Source organism: Manis pentadactyla, chromosome 12, assembly GCF_030020395.1.
Source record: "Manis pentadactyla isolate mManPen7 chromosome 12, mManPen7.hap1, whole genome shotgun sequence".
In the NCBI taxonomy this organism is placed as follows: domain Eukaryota; kingdom Metazoa; phylum Chordata; class Mammalia; order Pholidota; family Manidae; genus Manis; species Manis pentadactyla.
Window position 1 is genome coordinate 52911375 of NC_080030.1, and position 18304 is coordinate 52929678.

An 18304-nucleotide genomic window follows, 5' to 3' on the forward strand; every position below is an offset into this window, starting at 1 on the left:
ATAACAGAAGAAATCTGAATAAGATGTAGGATTCTGCTATTGTCAATTTCCTAATTTTGATGTTATATTATAGTTATGTAAGATAGTAATATTGGGAGAGGAGTGCATGGGATTCCCATGTCTTTGTACCTTCTTGTAAGTGGATAATGATTTCAAAATAACAAGTTTCTAAAAATAAGCCCTATTCTTCATCTTAATGTCTTAAAAAAAAGTTCCAGCTAAATTATTAGTTGTGATTTTTCAGTATATGCATGGTGCTGTCTCATTGTAGTCCTAAGGAGTACGGATACACTTAACGTTTCTGTAGGGGTTTATAAGCTGATAGATGGTCTTATGAAAAAGTTAAAGCATATATATTTCCTTCTTTTTAAACCTTAGTTGTTGCTGTTAAATGGATTCCTGAGTTTTTCTCCTGCTGATTTAAGAAAAAGTCCTATGGTCAGTATTAGTCATCATTTTAGCTCTACCAAAAAGTAATTTTTTAAAAACAGTGTTCCTCTCACACCCAGTTTCTGTATGACAGGTGCAGTTGAGCAATAGCAACATGTGTCCAGCGATGGAACTGAACGCGTAACAAAAGGTTAAAGGGTTTTCCAACAGATTACCAAGAATATTTTACATTTCCTTAATGACCTAGGTGTTATAAAAACTTGAGATTGTGTATACACAAAACAGGAGAACATAACAGATTAAAAAAAAAAACAATGGATATGGTTGCTGTGTTAGAATGAAAGACTTAAAATCAGGCCAAAGAATATAATCAAAAGATGCCTAACAATCCTGGCGAGGTTTACTTTAGATCAAAGTTCCAGGATAAATGATTTAAATTATAGTGAAACCAAATTTTATAGTCATTCCTTTCCAGTTAATTCTAATTCTGTCATACACATTTATATCTTAAAAGATGAATGAAGGCACATAAAATTGGAATGAAATCCTTTGTCTTATGTTAAATTTAATGCCTTCATAATCATCATGAAAAAATACTTCTCAGGTGATCAAAAAATGATTTAGAGAAGGAGGCAACTCTTTTCCAGTGGATATTGTATTCTGATGCATAGGATGTCTGCAGACATGTTATAGAATGAATTGGCCATTTTTGTGGGATGAATTTTTTTTAAAGGACATATTGAAATATTGGAGGTTTGGTTTATTGTAAAACATAATTTTCTCTCCCACAAATTAAAGCTTTGGTCTCTATAATTGCCAAACATATAAATTCAGATGAGCATATTAAGATCTAAGTGTTTAAATTTCCTGTTTACTAACAATATGAAGATAAAATTTTAAATGAAATTCTGGGTTGTTTATAAAGTATCAAAAGTTATTTTTCCATTTAAACTTACTGTAATTTAATAAGAAACACATGGTCTGAACCCAAGAAAGCATGGACTGTAACTGATGTTGCTTAGCAATGTTCTCTTTTGATTAAGATAGATGAAGGAAAAAAAAAATTAGAGTGTTTGACATTTTGATCTGGTTGATGGTTACATGAGTGTATATGCATGTCAGAATTCATTAAGCTGTACCCTAAAACGTGTGCATCTTATTGTGTGTACCTCAATATAAGATTTTTTTTACAAAGTAAGGCTAATGTTTAAAAACATTTGGTAAGAAAATTCTTAGGTTTTGTTACTCAACAAACTACAGTTTAATGACCCTTTATAGCACTGATAAACACTTAATTTTTGCAGTAGGGATTGCTAAACCAAACTGAAAGAAGGCAGTGAGAGAATATCACAATACCTTTGTATTGCTTCATTTGAAATTTCCTACATGCTTATCTGGATATCCAGAGTATTATATTCTGAATTCTTTCAGCACCAATCAACAGGGAATACTTATAGATGACATTGAAAGTTATTTTCTAGCCTTTCTGTGGGTACTAACCTAATCTATCCTGAGACCTTGCCTTGAGATCAGATTGGACCAAACTGAACATCTGTCATTCGATAATCTCAAGGTATCTCAAGCACTCAAGGAGAAACTAGAGGTTTCTAGGGTATCTGGGTTACACGCTTGCTTAGATAAGCCAATGCTAATTTCATTAGCACCATTTTAGCTGTATATGTCATACAAGGGGTAAAAAGACTCTGAAGAGTTCCGTATCTTTATCATATAGTGCACGTTACCTTAAAACACCATCTTGTGTAGAATTTGTTTTGAAAAAAAAAAACACAATTCAAAACAATTAGGTAGCTCAGAATGTTTTTTAGGTTATAATGTATCCCTTTGTTGAGAGGTAACAAATAAATATGATCCTAATTTTACAGCTGGATAAACTCGAACACACAGTGATGTGCTGAAACCCAAACAAGGCATCTGATGGGAAGCGGGGCCCTGACCTCTGAGCTTTAACTTCCACATCTTTCCCAATCTAATGATTGAAAACACAAGAGTGACCTGAATTAACAATGTGCAGGAGGTCACTTACTGTAATTTCATCTTCATTGTAGTGCTTACGGTGTGAGGGTGCTGTTATTGTAGAAGGAGTAGAGGCAGGACCCAGCATGGGGCAGAGTCGTATAATTTCTCCCACCCTACTGCAAGGAAAAGCTGCCCTCAGTTCAGTCTTTGTGGACAGATCTGGATCTGTGAACATTGTGGAGAAAGGGTCCATGCTTAGGTTTTTTGGTTTTTTTTTTTTTAGTAGTACTTAGAAGAACGACAAATGATCTTCAGGAAGGTAGCAGTGTCACCTGTGCTGGTTCTGTTAGGAATCATAAACAAGGTTTGGAAGAACTGGGACAGGCAGGCAGCTACACCGAAGTGTAAGGACATCCATTAGATCAGTGTGGTTGGCTCTCCTAACAAAGGTTTTGTGAAATCCTTTGACTACCTTGAAATGGCTATTATGCAATGTAACCCAGCTATACACATAATTTTAAAAAGTCAGTATGATCCCCTAAGTGTTAATGTGAGGAGAAATAAAAGGAAAGTGATTTATAGCTTTTCATATTCATTGCTTAGGCACTGCTTTACTAGAAGATGCGATGAAATAGCAAGATGCTCACATGTACGTGGAGTGACCGGATGAGAAAGCTGGCGACCCAAACACTGAGTGGTGTGGTGTCAGGGGTACAGTTTTCAGGCAGGGTGTGCAATTCTGGATGGGTTTCCAAACTAAGCAAACTAAAATGATCTTTCAATTTCAATGATAGCATTTTTTCTGGAAAATTTAGCATACATTACAGTCAAGCACAAATATTGTATTTTTATGTAAAATAGAATTGAGTTTGTAAACTCTGGTAATACGAAAAAACAATTTTTTTTACACTGACATAAGTCTAGAACTGTTGAAATCTTTTAAGGATGCAGGATAATATGCTGTCCTACACATTGCAAGATGCCTAGGATCTTGTTGCCTGCCCACAAAATGCCACTGATGTGACCACCTGAACTGCCCCACACATTTCCAAGATGCCTGGTAGGGAGAGACACGACTCCCCTTGAATTACTGTTCACTTCCTGCTGCTTTAAGGATTTGCCTGCTTTTCAGAAGAAAGTCCTCTGTGAGCTTTCTAATTTCTCCTCCTCTCATCAGGTGTAGTTGTTTGTGAGGGCAAGGGGAGAAAGAAGGTTGTGATTTGAAGTGGTATAGAGTATTTTCATGATTTTTTGCATTAATTCTCAGTGGAAATGGGTTTCTAACCTTAATAGTGCTTTCACCCCTGAAAAAATCCTTTTCCTGACTTCGTTTTCTCCATAGTTAAGCTGGAGATTACATTAAAAACTATTATGAAGAGTTTGTTAGTTGAAATTGTTTCTAAGCACACCTAATGATTTAGTATTATTGACTATAGCCTTTCAAAGCATCACAACCACCTAAGCTGTGGTTATCACAAAAGAATAGTCCCTGATGGCCAGGTGTGACTGTAATTTATGAAAAGTCTTACTGTATTTGACTAATGTGTACTAGCAATGGATAGATAGATCAATGATAAAGTAGAAGCAGTATTTGTTGTAGCATAATAACAGCAATTTGTTGCAGTATTGTCCCAAATAATGTTGGGTTGCATTTCCGGTGTTACACCTCATGAAGGTACACTTCTCTGCATGTCCCATCCCCACCCCTGATCCTCAGAGTTGAGTTTCTTGAGGAAGCCTGATCCCCAGATTCAGTGCATTGGACTAAATTGAACACCAATCCCAAGCTGGCCAGCTGGGCTCTCCTCTTGGGAGCTAGTATTGTGACAGAGAGAGTGAGAGAGAGACAGGGCGAGGGAAAGGAGAGGGAGAGAAATTTTGTCCCTTTGTCTGGGAGGAGAGCTAGGGCTGAACTCAACGTGTTGTGGGCTTGGTTCTGTTTGAGGGTTGAGGGAAGGACCTGTTCCAGGCCTCCCTCCTTGGTCTGTGGCTGGCCATCTATCCCTGTGTCTCTTCATATTGTCTTCCTGCTATTTGTATCTACCTCTGAGTCCAAATTTTCCTTTTTTATGAGGACCCCAGTCATTTTGGCTTAGGAGCCATCCTGCTGATCTCACTGTAACTGGATTACCTCTGTAGAGACTGTGTCCTCAGATAAAATCAATTCTGAGGTACTGGGGGCTAGGATTCCAGTATATATATATATTGTAGGGGGACACAATTCAGCCCATAAGAGGGCTCTAAGCCAGCATCTTACCATGTGGACGGGGGAGTGCAGGGAGGTGATTTGCAGAGAGAAAGAATAAGGCACAAACAAGAAATAGACAGAAATCACTGCATGGATTCCTGGCTTGTCATTTCCAGCTTTTCCTGGAGCCACACTGTGTTCCTAATGTTGATTTCTATGAGGTAGCAGGGTGGCCTTGCAGTACATCCCCCTTCAGCAGGTCTGTTTAAACTGGTTGCTGTTTTTAGTCAAGGGATGCTTCCTAACAGAACCAAACTGAGACGGCACTGTAGTCTGCTACACTAGGGACCTGGGTATTACCTTCTAACTTGCCATCACTGCTCAGATGGACTGGAAGAAGGAGGCAGGATGAACCATTAGAAGCCCGCTGTCATGGAATCGTGAAGGAACGGAGGAAAAGGTGGAGAGGAGTTGGTGTACCGTCCTTCTCAGAGTGCCCCTTACCTTACTTTAAGGACAGAATGTTTGTCATCCCCCTCTGCTACCTAATTCAGATGTTGAAATCCTAACCTGCAGTGGTTTTAGGAACTTGGGCCTTTGGGAGGTGATGAGGTCATGAGGGTGGAGCCCTCTTGAATGGGATCAGTGCCCTTTTAAGAAGAGACAGGAGAGCTTTGCTTCCTTTTGCTGTTCTTTGCCGAGTTAGGATCCAGCGAGAAGACTGCCATGTGCAAACCAAGAAGCAGGACTTCTGCAGATCCCAACCTGCTTCTTTTAGCCAGTCAGTGTATTGTTTTTGTTATCGTAGCCTGAACTGCCTCAGATACTGTATAAACTCTTGCATAGAATTAGGGCCTGAATTATGGGCACAGATTAAAGAAATTCAGAGAAAGAAGGGAAGTAAGGAATCTGTGTTGACTTTGAACTTTCCATCTTAGGCAGAGGGGTTGATGGGTTTGGTGTTAATTGTCCACAGGACTGTCTGTTGGAGGAGGACTCTTGAGTTCTGATTGGAAGTGCTGAGTTTGAGTCAGATGAAGATTGCCAGGCAAGCAGCAGGGTTTGGTAACCATAGTGAGGGTCTGGAAACAGCACTGTAATCATTGTGACATGTGATAGTGGTTGAAACCATGTTAACTAGAAGATATCAACAGGGAGTAGAAGAGAGAATCCCAGAAAGGGCCATTTATGAACATCACCATTTGAAGGAGAGGAGGGTCAGCAAAAAGACCAAGGCAGAGAACAGCCATCTGATAAAGCAATTAGATTTAAACAGACCAAACAAATGTTTATCAGCATAGTGGGAACAAAAGTGATGAAGATGTTTTTGCTGTGTGTTAAGGCAAGAATCCTGCATTGAAAAAGCTAAGGCAACAACATAAATTGTTACTTCAAGATTGCAAGAAGGGAAAACAGTAATTGCCAAAGAGGAAGGCAGGATAGAAGGAGTATTCGAAGGGGGAAATCCATTCTCCTCCAAAGATAGGCTACTTTAAAGAGCCATTATTCATTGAGGCATGCAGTGTCTGCTAGATGCTCTATAGACATTATCTCATTTCACCTTTCCACAAACCCATGAGATTTTAGAGAAAAAAATTAGGTGGGTTACAATTTTCTGCATACCTCAAATTCATTCAACATGTACAATGTTGAACTAATAAAGAGCCCAGGTCTGTCTGAATCCAGAGTCACCCAATCCCTTGCAATCCCCCCCACTCTGTCCCACTGAAAAATCTGTAATGAAAATGAATTCAAAGTTTTTAGTTAAATACAAGAAAACAAAGAAAAGGAATTGAGGACATCTCCTGGAATTTTTAAGATGGGATTTGGCAAGCATACTACATTTTTGAATTAAATAACAGGTTAAAAAAATACAATTATGACTGACAGTAAGAGATACAGAAATCTCATTTAGTTAAGAAATAAATTGGTCCAGGGTTAAATGTGTAAATGAAAGAGCAGGAGTAGAAGTTATAGATTCATTTGGGTGGCAATTAGGAAAAAAAATAAGGCAATGGAGAGTTTGCTGAGCACTTTCAATAAAGGTCACTTCTAGGAGAGCAGTTAACCAGCCCAGATATGAGCATCAGAAAGCAAGAAAGGCATGAGTTTGAAACTCGACTAGGAGATCAGAAAGTCAAGATTAATAAAGGAAAGTTAAATAGAAAGAATAAAGAGACACTCTTCTCCCCCAAGATGAATATCAATAGAGAGAAAAGGGAAGAAATTAATAAACTAAAGTTCCTTATTGGAGAAGTCAAAATGAAAGTTTAACATGAGAACACATCAAATATTTTTTTTTGTATATGTAAAAGGGTGTGCAGTTCACAAATTGAGAAGTCATGTATCATTTTTTATAGTATTGTAGTAATGCCTACTAAGTTACATTCCCCTGCCTTCGAAAGAGAACCCACTGGATCCACTTCACAAGGACCCAGCCACATCTTTCTCATTCTGTGTCCTTAGCAGTTTCCAATCCACCTGGTACATAGTGGACCTCCATAAATATCTGCTAATTCTGTGTGTTCTTTCCTTTCCATCTAATGCAGGAAAATTAAGAAATTAAGGTCTTCATTAGAGGATTTTAGGTACTTGATCTAGCTCAATAGACACTCTTTTCTATATCTGGAGTTAGAAAACTAAGAAATAGGGAATCTTAAGTCTATATTAGATCTTCACATTATTAGAAACGATGTCTATTATCCCTTGGCTTTTGATTAGAAATCTGTATTTCTCCTCTTTATCTTATTTTTAACCCCAGATGACCTGTTAGAAAACCTAATAGATACCTTTATATTTAAGTGTAACTTTGTCCAATTGATACAAGGCTATTTGCTACATAAGACAACAATATTATATTTTGTTGATTTCTTTTGCACATTTAATTGAAAGATGACATGCGTACAGGGACATGCACATACCTAACTACTTTCTTACTTGCAGATGTCTCCCCTTTTTGAAGTTTCACAGTAGAGATGGTGCATCCTGCTGTTTGCTCTTGCTTTAGTGGGAGTAATGTTCTCCTCTAGGTCTGCCTAACATGTAGCTGCTAAAGGAAGCAAGAAAGGCAATGTTAATGTTAAAATAACACCACAAAAAAGGAATGTCATTTACAAAGGACCTGCTGGAAGTAAGGTATATTAGGCTTTTGCATTCTGCTCAGTATTTGGAGGTCTTCAGTGTTTGATTGCAAGTAGGAATCCTGCCTGTGCCCTTGAAACTTCCCTTGAGAGTTTTTGGTTAAGCCTAACTCATGTGAGGTAGGAATAATTTGCAGCTGCTGCCTCTAGAGGCTGTTTTAAAGGGTTAACTCGCTGGAGCTTTGAGAGCCCTGCCCTCCCCTCCCCCAGGTGAATCTAGGTGAGGAATGGAAGCCGACTTAAAAACTTACGGACAGCCTCAGTAACCCTTAGGAGCATCTCTGCCAGGTTAATTGCCACAAACGCCTGGGGATGTCCTTTTGTGGTGCAGCTGATTCTTCCAAGAACCTTGGATACAAATGTGTCACCGCTTTATAATTTTAAGCGTGTGAGCAAATGAAATATCATTCAGTTTCTCCACTTGCTTTTAAATATGTCATGATAGTTTAGTAACCCACTCAGTCCATCAAAATCCTATTTTGACTTGCCACATAATCCTTTTAGTCTATTTTTAGATTAAGTGCTTTTCCTGTAGTTGATGAAAAAGCTTTGATTTAAGAAATTACTTCCACATGACCCTGGAGGCCTCCCATTGTAGTTTAATAGTCAAGATGTTGCATTATTTGTTAGAAACTGCAAAGTAGTCAACAAGTGGCATATCAGGGAACCCTAGACTGAGAGCAGGGAGAGCCTCAGGGGTGTTAATATAACCTTCTCATTCCGTGGTCCAAATGCTCCAAGAGCTTCGGCATTTTATCCAGACTGACTCCACAGGTCAGGCAGTGAAAGTTCTCACTCCTAGGTTCTTTGCCTGCCATCAGATTGGCCCTTGAATACCTGAAGACTTTCAGATCTTTGCCAAAGTAATGCCTTTCTAGTTGCTTTGCATGGGAACCATAAAGGAAGAAGTACTTTTGCGGGTATTTTTGATTTACGCTCTCAAGAGAGGTTTATGACTTTTTTTCTCTCCTTGGGGTTGGAAGAAGGCAGTGTGAAAGGGGAAAGACCCAGAAATGTCACCGTGCTATCAGGAAGGAGGAAGGGTGGGCCAGGTTGGAGCTCACTCTGTCTGCCACTTACACAAATCCTGTGATGTGTAGTGCAAGGATGGTGTGGCAGCCAGCAGCTGTCGCACTCTGGACCCCTCGCTTTCTCTTGCCCATCATGTCCATCAGGACAGTGTTTTTTCCTAACCATTTCTCAACTCTGTCTCTGTGCTGGGCTGTTTTCACACATTCAGTGTGAATTGATACCTTTTCTGCTGATTAAAGACATTCAGAAAGGAAAGAGGGAGAGATTCTTTATATTTTATTCTGGGGTCCTCCATTATATGAAAGGTGCTTTTTTTTAAATTCTGAAAATGCATTTTATTTATATTTACTAATATAATAATACAATAACTGACATGGAAGTTATACTGTATAAAAAGAAATGTGGATTAACTAAAGTGGCATTGCATTAGCTTTGAACAAAGCAAACAGTTGACAAAAGATAGAGGAAAGAGAAAACCCTTTTTAGTTGCCCCATATAAATCATAGTGCACAGGAAAACAGAAAATGCCTTCAGTGAGGAGAGTAGTAAATTCATTAATGAAAAGAAATCCCATTGAAATGCAAGATCTTTTATGACTGAAAGTATTCCAAGGACAGGAATTAATTCTAAGCTCTTAGTATGAAAGTTGCTTCTTTAAAAAAGAAACTTTGATTTTAATGCTCTCACTCCTTGTGTCTTCCTTTTTCTGACATAACTTTGCTAAGAGACTTGTATGCATAAAGGCTAAGTAAACATAATTTGGAAGAAAACTGGTTTTCAAAAATCTATCTCATGTAGGTGATGAGCTGCTTAGCGATGCCCTCGAGGCCCGCTCCGGGCTGCGTAGCTGTGTAGCACACCGCAGTCTTGGCCTTGGCACAGTGAGCCTTCCTGGTTTTGACTTTCTCAGGTGACCTCTAGAGGTTCAAGACATGTAATGAAAGGTTGAGTCCAAGTTAGGGTCCTGTGCTGGGTGGGCTGTGCAGGAGAACAGGTACTTAGCTCCTGTGAGCCACTGGATGCCCAGCCCCAGCCATCTGCGTGTGAACGAGCCTTGTGGAGTACTCTTTGTTCTGAGCGCTGGAGCCCATCAAAGTAATGCATTTTTGTTTCTTTGTGAACTGCCCAGAAAAGAGAAAGGCCACCTGCGAATGCTATTGATTTATCTATAAACTTGGGGACTTAGTACATTCTTGCTATGCAGCCCTTCCTTTATTAACATCCATGTGCTCATTTTAAGGCACATGCGCCTATTTGTCCAGTGACTTTGTCTTCCAAAGAAGCAGGCAGTGGTTTTCAGCTCTGGCTGCTGCTCCTTGGGAATCATGTTAGAGTCTGTAGATTTGGCATCGGACCCATGCATCTGTAGAGTTAAAAGCTCCCAAGGTGATTCTGATGTACAGCCATGGTTAAAAATCATTGAAATAGACTAGAGCGCTAGATCAAAGACTTGAGGGAAAATAGGAAACTGCTCCATGGGAACAGGTATCAGAGCTGTTTTCGCTGGAGCCAGGGAGCGATTTTGGAAGCCCAGGGGAATTGGCACTCCTGTTGGCAATGAGACTCAAGGACTTGGTTCTGTTGGGCCCCTCCTCCAAGTTCCCATTTGACAATAGAGACTCCGCAGGATCAGATAATAGGGGCTGTTTTTGCTTAGAGCCAGGGAGTGATTTCAGAAGCCCAGGGGAATTGGCAGTCCTGTTGGCAACAGAAACTTTCCAGGACTTGGTCTGTTAGGCTCCTTCTCCCAATTCCCATTCCACAGTAGACTCCCACCTTTTCGCAGAATAGTGGTGAGAGTCTACTGTTCTTTGCTACTACAGAACAAAAATATATGGCGCTTTAAGAAAAGCTGTTTCTCTTCTCTTGCTTGGAAGCTACCGCACCAGTGTTGTGGGTTTATCATATTTTATTCTTTATCCCCCTCCAGATAATAAATGTGATCAAATAAACCGAAATTTTCCCCTCTCCCAAGTCTTGGAAATTTACAACATTCATTAGCATATCAAAGACTGAGAAAGTCCTGTGGTTAATAAAACAAAACACCTTTTAGAAACCTTGAGTTAAACAAACTTATTTGCAAAGGAAGAGACTTTTGCTCCTCTACCTACAGCTGAGCACTTTTTCCTTCACATCAATTTTGGAAAGACTGGCCAAGTCACTTTTTGATTCAGTGATTTTCTTAGGGTGAATTTCTGACAGCTGAACCTATTTAAAAAAATCTCCTTTGAAGTTGGGCTGAATTAACAAATGGGAGATTTGGCAAAGCAGTTTACTAATTCATAACTATATCCCTTTGCTTTCTTTGTGTTGCTAAGTACTGTAATCTTTGACCTGAAAGGAAGAATACCTCTAACAAGTAAATATTTAAAAGGCCCCATGAAGTATAATGTGCATGAGTCTGTGCCCGGGGAGCCCGTCTGCTGGATGAAAGAAATGACTCACTTTTCATCTCCTAAATAGACTGTTGTTTTACAGTAGGTTGAAAGGAAGTATTTTAAATGCTAAGAGTTAGATCTCTTTTTATTTTTAGATTTAGTTAGCCACTGGCTTCCCTGATTTGGAGGTGGTGTAATAAGTCCTAATTCCTAAGCGTATTACTGCTCTGTACCAGTGAGTTAGAATGAATGAATTCTGTGCTACCAAAGACCACTTGGAACAGTGGGAGGAAACGGAAACATGACTCACTGATGTACTTGAAGAATTATCAAGGGGGACTCACTGACTGCAGAGCCAGACCTGCCTTGTGGTGGAACAGGCAGAACAGGCAGAACCCAGATGGGGGTGAGATGAGGGTTCTAGTCCTAGTCTCATCACCAAACTTCTCCACCAGCTGTGCCCACTGGGAGGCATACCTGCTACTAGGCTGTCTTCCAGCTTCAAGATTTAATGAATATTTGCTACTGTTTTTTCTGGTTTGTGTGGAAGTGGGTGTGTACGTTTTAATGGTCTTCAGATGGGATTCCTGAAGGCTTCATGAAACAAACCTTTTTTAAAAAAGTTTGAAGTGAACTGCTGTGATGGAGTTTCACTTGGGCTGTCCATCACTGAAAGTGAGGAAGCAAGTAAGCCTTGATTTATAAGGTTTATAAGATGGGCAACTGGTCTGCTGTGGCTGTGGTACTTGGCATATAGAACAATGAACAGATGAAACTGTTGGAGAAATGTTCAGTTTTGTTCACCGGCAGAAATTTGCTCTACCAAGATTTCTTTTCAAAGGCTATCCTGTTTGATACATCTTACAATGATTTTAGAAAAGTATTTAGGTCACCTCACTGAAATACATCAACAGACATTTCTTCCTTAACAACAGCAACCTGCATACCTGACACCATCCAGTTTTTGGCTTTTGCTACATAGTTTCACACAGTCATTATTGTTTAAAAATAATCTTGTAGGCGGAGAAAGGCAAATACCATATAATACCATATTCTTTCACTTACTTGTGGAATATAATAACAAAGTAAAACAGAAGGAACAATACAGAAGCAGATTCATAGACACTGAGAAGTGACTGGTGGTTACCAAGATTAGGGTTGGGGCAGGTGCTGGGTGGAGAGGGGGATAAAAGGGCACAATAATCACAATGTAAGTTGATCATGGGGACTGTTGAATCACTGTGATGTATATTTGAAACCAAAGTTTAACTAAAAAAATTATAATCTCTTGTTCTACTATTTTCATTCAATGATTTTCTTTCATGCAGGCTACTTTGACAGGTACCTTGAGATGTTGGTACTGTGTCTGTTAGAAATTACCTATATATTCTTTGAAAGTTATAATCCGGCCTGTCTGATTTTATGTTTTGGGGAGCAAGGGGCATGGTGTGCCTTTTTCTTGAGGATCATGATTAAGTCTCTTTAGGTGTATTATCACCATGAGAATACATTAATATTCATAGAATGATTGTACAAGAAAAATCAAAACTATTTTCAAATTTTAACTTCAAAGTGAAATAATATTTGAAAATTTCTGTAATTTTATCTTTTTTGCTTAACCCACAATGTAATACATACTGCCAAGGTGTTTTTTTCTCTTAAAAAAATTGGGACCAGTAGAACCTTATCTATTCCTTCTCCTGATTATATTTTGCAAGTTCTCGAGTTCAAATAGTCTGACAATAATTTCCATATACTACAGCGACACTGACCTAACTCATACTCCCACTAGGTGGCGGTATTGCTATTCTTGTTATTTGTTTTTTTTTGTTTTTTTGTTTTTTCTTTTTCCTGTGGGGAGATAGGTTCCGAGAGGCTTGCTTAAGATCAAATTGTCAATAAATACGTGTTGAAATCAAGATTGGAATCCAGTTTTGCCACATTCAAATATTTGTGCTATTTCCCTTTCTGTGCTTATACCAGCATATTTGGGGGGAGGGGCTGTGGGAGTTTAGGAGAGTGATAAAGCCTTGTTTCTTATTCTCACATTATCTATTAAGTAAATTGGCAGCAAACATTGTTCTTCTTGAAGGAATTGCTCATCATTGGTGGACAGGAGAAAGGATAACATGAGTGGCTGTACATCAGGTACCTAACGCAGACTAAGGGATCCCATATGACCAGCTTCGTGGTGTCATGGGAGCACTCAGGATGGAGTGAATAAACAAACAAGTAGCCACTCCGGAGGGTGAGAAATGGTGCTACGGAGTATGGGGTCCCGAGACGAGTCTAGAAAGGCAGGTTGGACTCCACTGTGGGGGCCTGAACTGAAGGCTGAGCAGTTTGGGTTCGAGCAGCAGTGGTGGCTCATGGGGAGGGTTGACGAGAGCAGGGCTGCGCCTGTGGTTGTGGCTTACAGGGCGTGTAGGCCGGAATGTAGCCCAGAGATGGATCAAGCCAAGGCTGCTGTGGAGGTTTCCTTAGGGGATGAAGCAGGAAAGGTGGAGGGACGCTTTGATGGTTCTTGGTTGAGTTCCAAGGGAAGCCATCTTTGAGTTTGGGTCTGAAGGTAGCAGCAGGGCTTAAAAGAAAGCCTAATGGTTTGGAGCCACCAGGGCAACATGAAACGTAAGAGCAGAAATGTAAAAAAAAGCAAGGGCCCAGCGGGATAGGCAGGTGAACTTGTGGTTAAGCAGCGTTTTCCACTGATGAGCTGGTTAGGGACTAACTCACGGCTGAGAGTGAGTGCCAAGTTGCAAGGGGCCAAGGAAGAGGGGGCGCTAAGGAAGTGGGCGCCTGGACTGCCTGGCTGCGGACAGGATTTGTTCTGAGGAGCAGAGCGACTGGCGGAAGGCAGTTTGATGTTTGACATAGAGGGGATCAGGCAGAAGAGAACACGGTATCTGGAGAAAGAGATGGGAAATGCAAACAGGAAGCACATTTCACTCTTGCTGTAGACAGGGATCAGGACGCAGGAACGGACCAGGAGGGAAGATGGATGCGAGACGTTTTGAGGTGAAAGGAGGGACTGGGAGGTGCTGGTGGTGCAGCCGCAGCTGAATGGAAGCCTTGCTGGGCAGCCATGGGGCTCCTGCCCTGTGCTGAGCAGGGAGAGGTTAGTCCTGCCCAGCCATTGGTTGGTTACCCGACCGAATCTTGGGAAGAGATTCCTCACCTGTGGGCAAGTTGTGACAATGCCCAGCTCGGGACCACACTCAAGGCTGCAGTGTAAGTAACCTCCCGGTGGTTAGGGTACTGCCAGTAGGGAGATGTGGGGGGATGTGGGGGCTCCACTTAGAGGTGGGTAGGGGCTAACAGAAGGATGAGGGTGAGCACCAAGTTGGGAGGGGCTGAGGAAGTGGGGCCCGAACTGTCCCCACCTTAGACAGGACTTGTTTAGAGGATCAGAGGACAGCTTGTCTGACAAACCTTCCAGGTGACTGCCTGGCTCTTTCCCCAGAGATTCAGTGTGGCCGGAGTGGGCCACTGGGATCATATTAATAAGCAGCTCTAGGTCATGCTGATAATCAGGCAGGTTTGGGAAACAGTGATATAATAAGGCTAGACATTGCCCTCTGAAGTACTTTAGCTCCTCGCCTATTAAGTGCTTTGAATTTTAACTTGTAAGTTATTGAAGTGAATGGATACTTGATTGTTTTTATTTTATGATACCTTCAGGATCTTTTGCTGGTCTCTAACCCAGTCTTGGCCAGTGTGTGAATGCAAACACTTCCCAGGAATCCCTCCCAGCCTAGTCTACCGCCTGGAGCGTTTATGGAAGATGGGTTGCTCTTTTCTGCCACCTGTTGGTCAACGACAGGCAAACCATGTTGTGTTTTGAGAATGACTTCATGCATAAGGTACAATTCAAACATGATTTTCAGTGGAGTGTAGGTGAGGCAAAAGTTATTTCCAATAGAGCCATCTGCTCTAAGTTAAGCCTGCTACACTTAATGTTGCAAATCTGACAAAGTTAATTTCCTCTTCTCTGGAGCTTTTTTCCAGGCCAGGTGTTAAAATGTTAATAACAACAATACATTTTGAGAGATCAGATTGCTGTGTTAGTCTCAGAAAGTATGTTTTTTTATATGCTGCATGTCTACTTTATGGACAGATGATTCTGGCAGTTGAAGCTAGTGGTGAAGACAGATGGTATTCCAGCCCCACGGTATTGGAGAAGTGTCTTCTTGGAAAATTGCTTTCCCTTTAGCAAGGCCAATTTATTTTCTGTGTAGTTGCAGTGAACATCAGCATTATTTAAACTGTGCCTGGTTCTGGGTCCCAACTTTGCAGTGATGTATACTTGACAATTTCTAAAAATGTTAGGTGTATCTGTGAGGCTCTGGGTCACTGTGTAAACTCCTTAGATGTAATTCCTGCAGCCATGGAGCAGTGTATGTAGCATACAGCCTCTTAAGTTCTTTGTTTTCTCATCTGCAGAATGAAAGTGTCTGACAGGATCGTCTCTGAGACCTGCTTTGGTCCCAAGTGTCTGTAACTTAAACAGCATGAAGTGTATGACCTAGTTTTCACAGTGACTGTGGAAGGCAGTGTCTGCTCTTGGTCCTTCCGCTGAGTGCCAGGCTTTCAAACCCTGGGCCCCATTGACACCAGTGTGTGGAAAGGAAGCTTCTGAGGAGGCTAATTCCAGGCTTTGCGTTTGGTGCTCTTTCAAACATTTTAAAAGTTAGAATTAACAAAACGGTAGGTTTCATTTTCTTTTAAATGTTACTGATCAAAACACAGAACTGTATACCTATAAGCAAAATGTGAACTTTCTCAAAGATTAGTGGGTCTTAATGTACACTAGGGATCATAGCCCATGAAGCTTTTAAAAAACACACATGCTGAGCAAAAACCCCCAAACCCTACTATGCATGCCTATTGAATAGGAATCTTTCATAGAACATGACTCTGATGTTCATCTGTGGTTGAGAAATCAAGGCAGTAATACAGTTTCAGTTGGGCCCGACCCATCCTGTGTCTCTTTGAGCTGTGCTAAGACATCAACCCTTTGGGGACTTATAGTGTCCCAGGCACTGTGCTGGCTCTGGACCCTGGACACCCATGAGTACTTACCAATCATCCCCTTGGTCCACATCCCTCTGTCTCATCTATTAGGCCAGTAGTAAAACATTTTGTAAGACTATTGATTTCTTTCATCATACTTTATTATGAGGTTATCCCCTAGTTAGGTATATTAGATTGATCTTTCCTCAAACTTCATTGTAATCTTATTTTGCAGAAGGCATCTATTCTGGAATGGCCAAGCATATACTTATGTATTAATTCTTAAGTGACTTAGGCAATTCTCAAGTGATGTCACTTTCTTAAGTGATCTCAAATGCCGGCTAATTTCCTGTGTGCTGAATAAGCAATTTTGTACTCTGTGATAAAATAAAGGTTACTTGACATCATTAACTTTTTTTTTCTTATTTTGAAATGTACCCTACTTTGAGCTAAGCGTTTTCTTATAAGCTATACTTTTTTCCTGTGTTCTTCTTTTTCCTAGAAAAATTATCAGCAAAGTACACTTGAGAAAATGCTGGTAATGTGTTTTAAGAGAGCGGGAGGGATTAGAGGGAGGGGGATTATCTGTATATACCGTTGGATGGAATTTAGTTTTCTATTGTTTCTTGTGAGGTTTTTTTTTTGGCTATTTTAAATAACTGTCATGACTTATGAGGTAAGTAGCCACCCCTGTGCTATTTTTGTAGGCATTCCTGTTAACTTGTGAGGATTTCACGCTTTGCCTTGACCTCTTCACAGCCTCACCTCCTGCTGGGGAGAGAACTATGAAAATGATACAAATGCAGTTGCTTGAGAGTTTGGTCTTTCCAGGTGAGGGCTGGGTGCTCGGTTCTTGCCTTCACAATCCCACCGTGAGTGAACTACCTCCCTGATGGAATCTGACTCTCCATTCCTGCTCAGCGTCCCCTCCCCGCCCCTGCCAGGCACATTTTCATCCCCTGCTCCTGGCTTTCCCAGTCACCTCCACGTGTCCACCAGCCACATCTGCCTCAAGGCCTTTGAGATCAGTGGCTACCTCTTTGCTGCTGCTGCTGCTGCAAATAACCTGCTTATTAAGTGCTAAGGATGCCAGCATTTTCTGTTTGGTTTTCTTAACAACCTGAGCACAGAGAGTCCCTCGTGTCTTTGGCGTGCAGGAGTTTGAGCACAGCAATGAGATCCCAGGACATTGCCCACTTAGGTGCCTTTCGAGGCAACACTGCCATGTTTCAGCCTGTGTCTCAAGGAGACAGTGGCCAGGCTGGGCGGAAGGAGATTGGAAGGGGAGTCTCTGTAAGTAATGCTTCATTTGTGCTTGCCAGTCTCCATCAACCTATTCCAGTCTGCCATCAGAGGAAAGGGTCTGTGTGTGTTTTGTAGAAGTACTTCATCCTTCTTTGAAGTTCTGTTTGATGGAGTATCTTGAAGTAGTATAGAAACACAAGTTCTCTTGATTTAACTACCCATTCTTGACCCTCGGGAACAAGTGTTTCAACCAAAAATATCTGAATGTCCTAAGTGTTCTTTAGGCCTTTGGCTTTTAAAATTTCTCCCTATCCAGATGAGTTAATTATTTGAAGGTTCTGGCAAGTCTGGTTGTACAGGGGCAGCTGAAGCAGTCATTGTCAAATTGGATTCCCCTTTTCCAAACAGCCTTTTTACTTGGAGATTTTGAAGACTGGCAGGAGAGTTGGCAATGTCTATTACTATAAAAACTGTTAAGTGGAAGAGAAAAATATATAAAGATAAAGCCACCTTTATATTCTGCTTGTTATGTTTCCATATGTTCCAGAAAGCTTAAATTTGTTCAGCTTTTTAAGAAAACACTCTTATGCAACGAGTGGAATTTTAATAGACACAGTATATGGGAGAAACACGAAAGGCCCTGCCCTTAAGCATATTTGCACATCGAGTATAGAAACTTAGAGATCAATTTTTAGACATAGCCTGCTGTGAAATATTCCTTTAATTGCCCAAACAAGGTTGTAGGAAAAGAATCAGGTGAACTGGTTTCTAAGAGATGCCGAGTTCCTGTCTCCTTTAGTTATAGAGTGAATGGAAAAATTTTTAATATTAACTGTTTTACAAAACTAACTTTTAAAACAATTTGGGCAATGTAAGACCATTTAAACACACAAAACAACACTATGTCTTGAACACACCGGTATGTAGGAAAAGTGTGAAAAATA

At 40.6% G+C, this 18304-nt stretch overlaps 1 protein-coding gene across 2 annotated transcripts in view; it reads left to right on the forward strand.

Moving 5' to 3' along the window:
• Positions 1–18304, forward strand: part of NHSL1 (NHS like 1) — a 219462-nt gene that overhangs the window by 68177 nt on the left and 132981 nt on the right. The gene's annotated exons all lie outside the window — the stretch shown is intronic.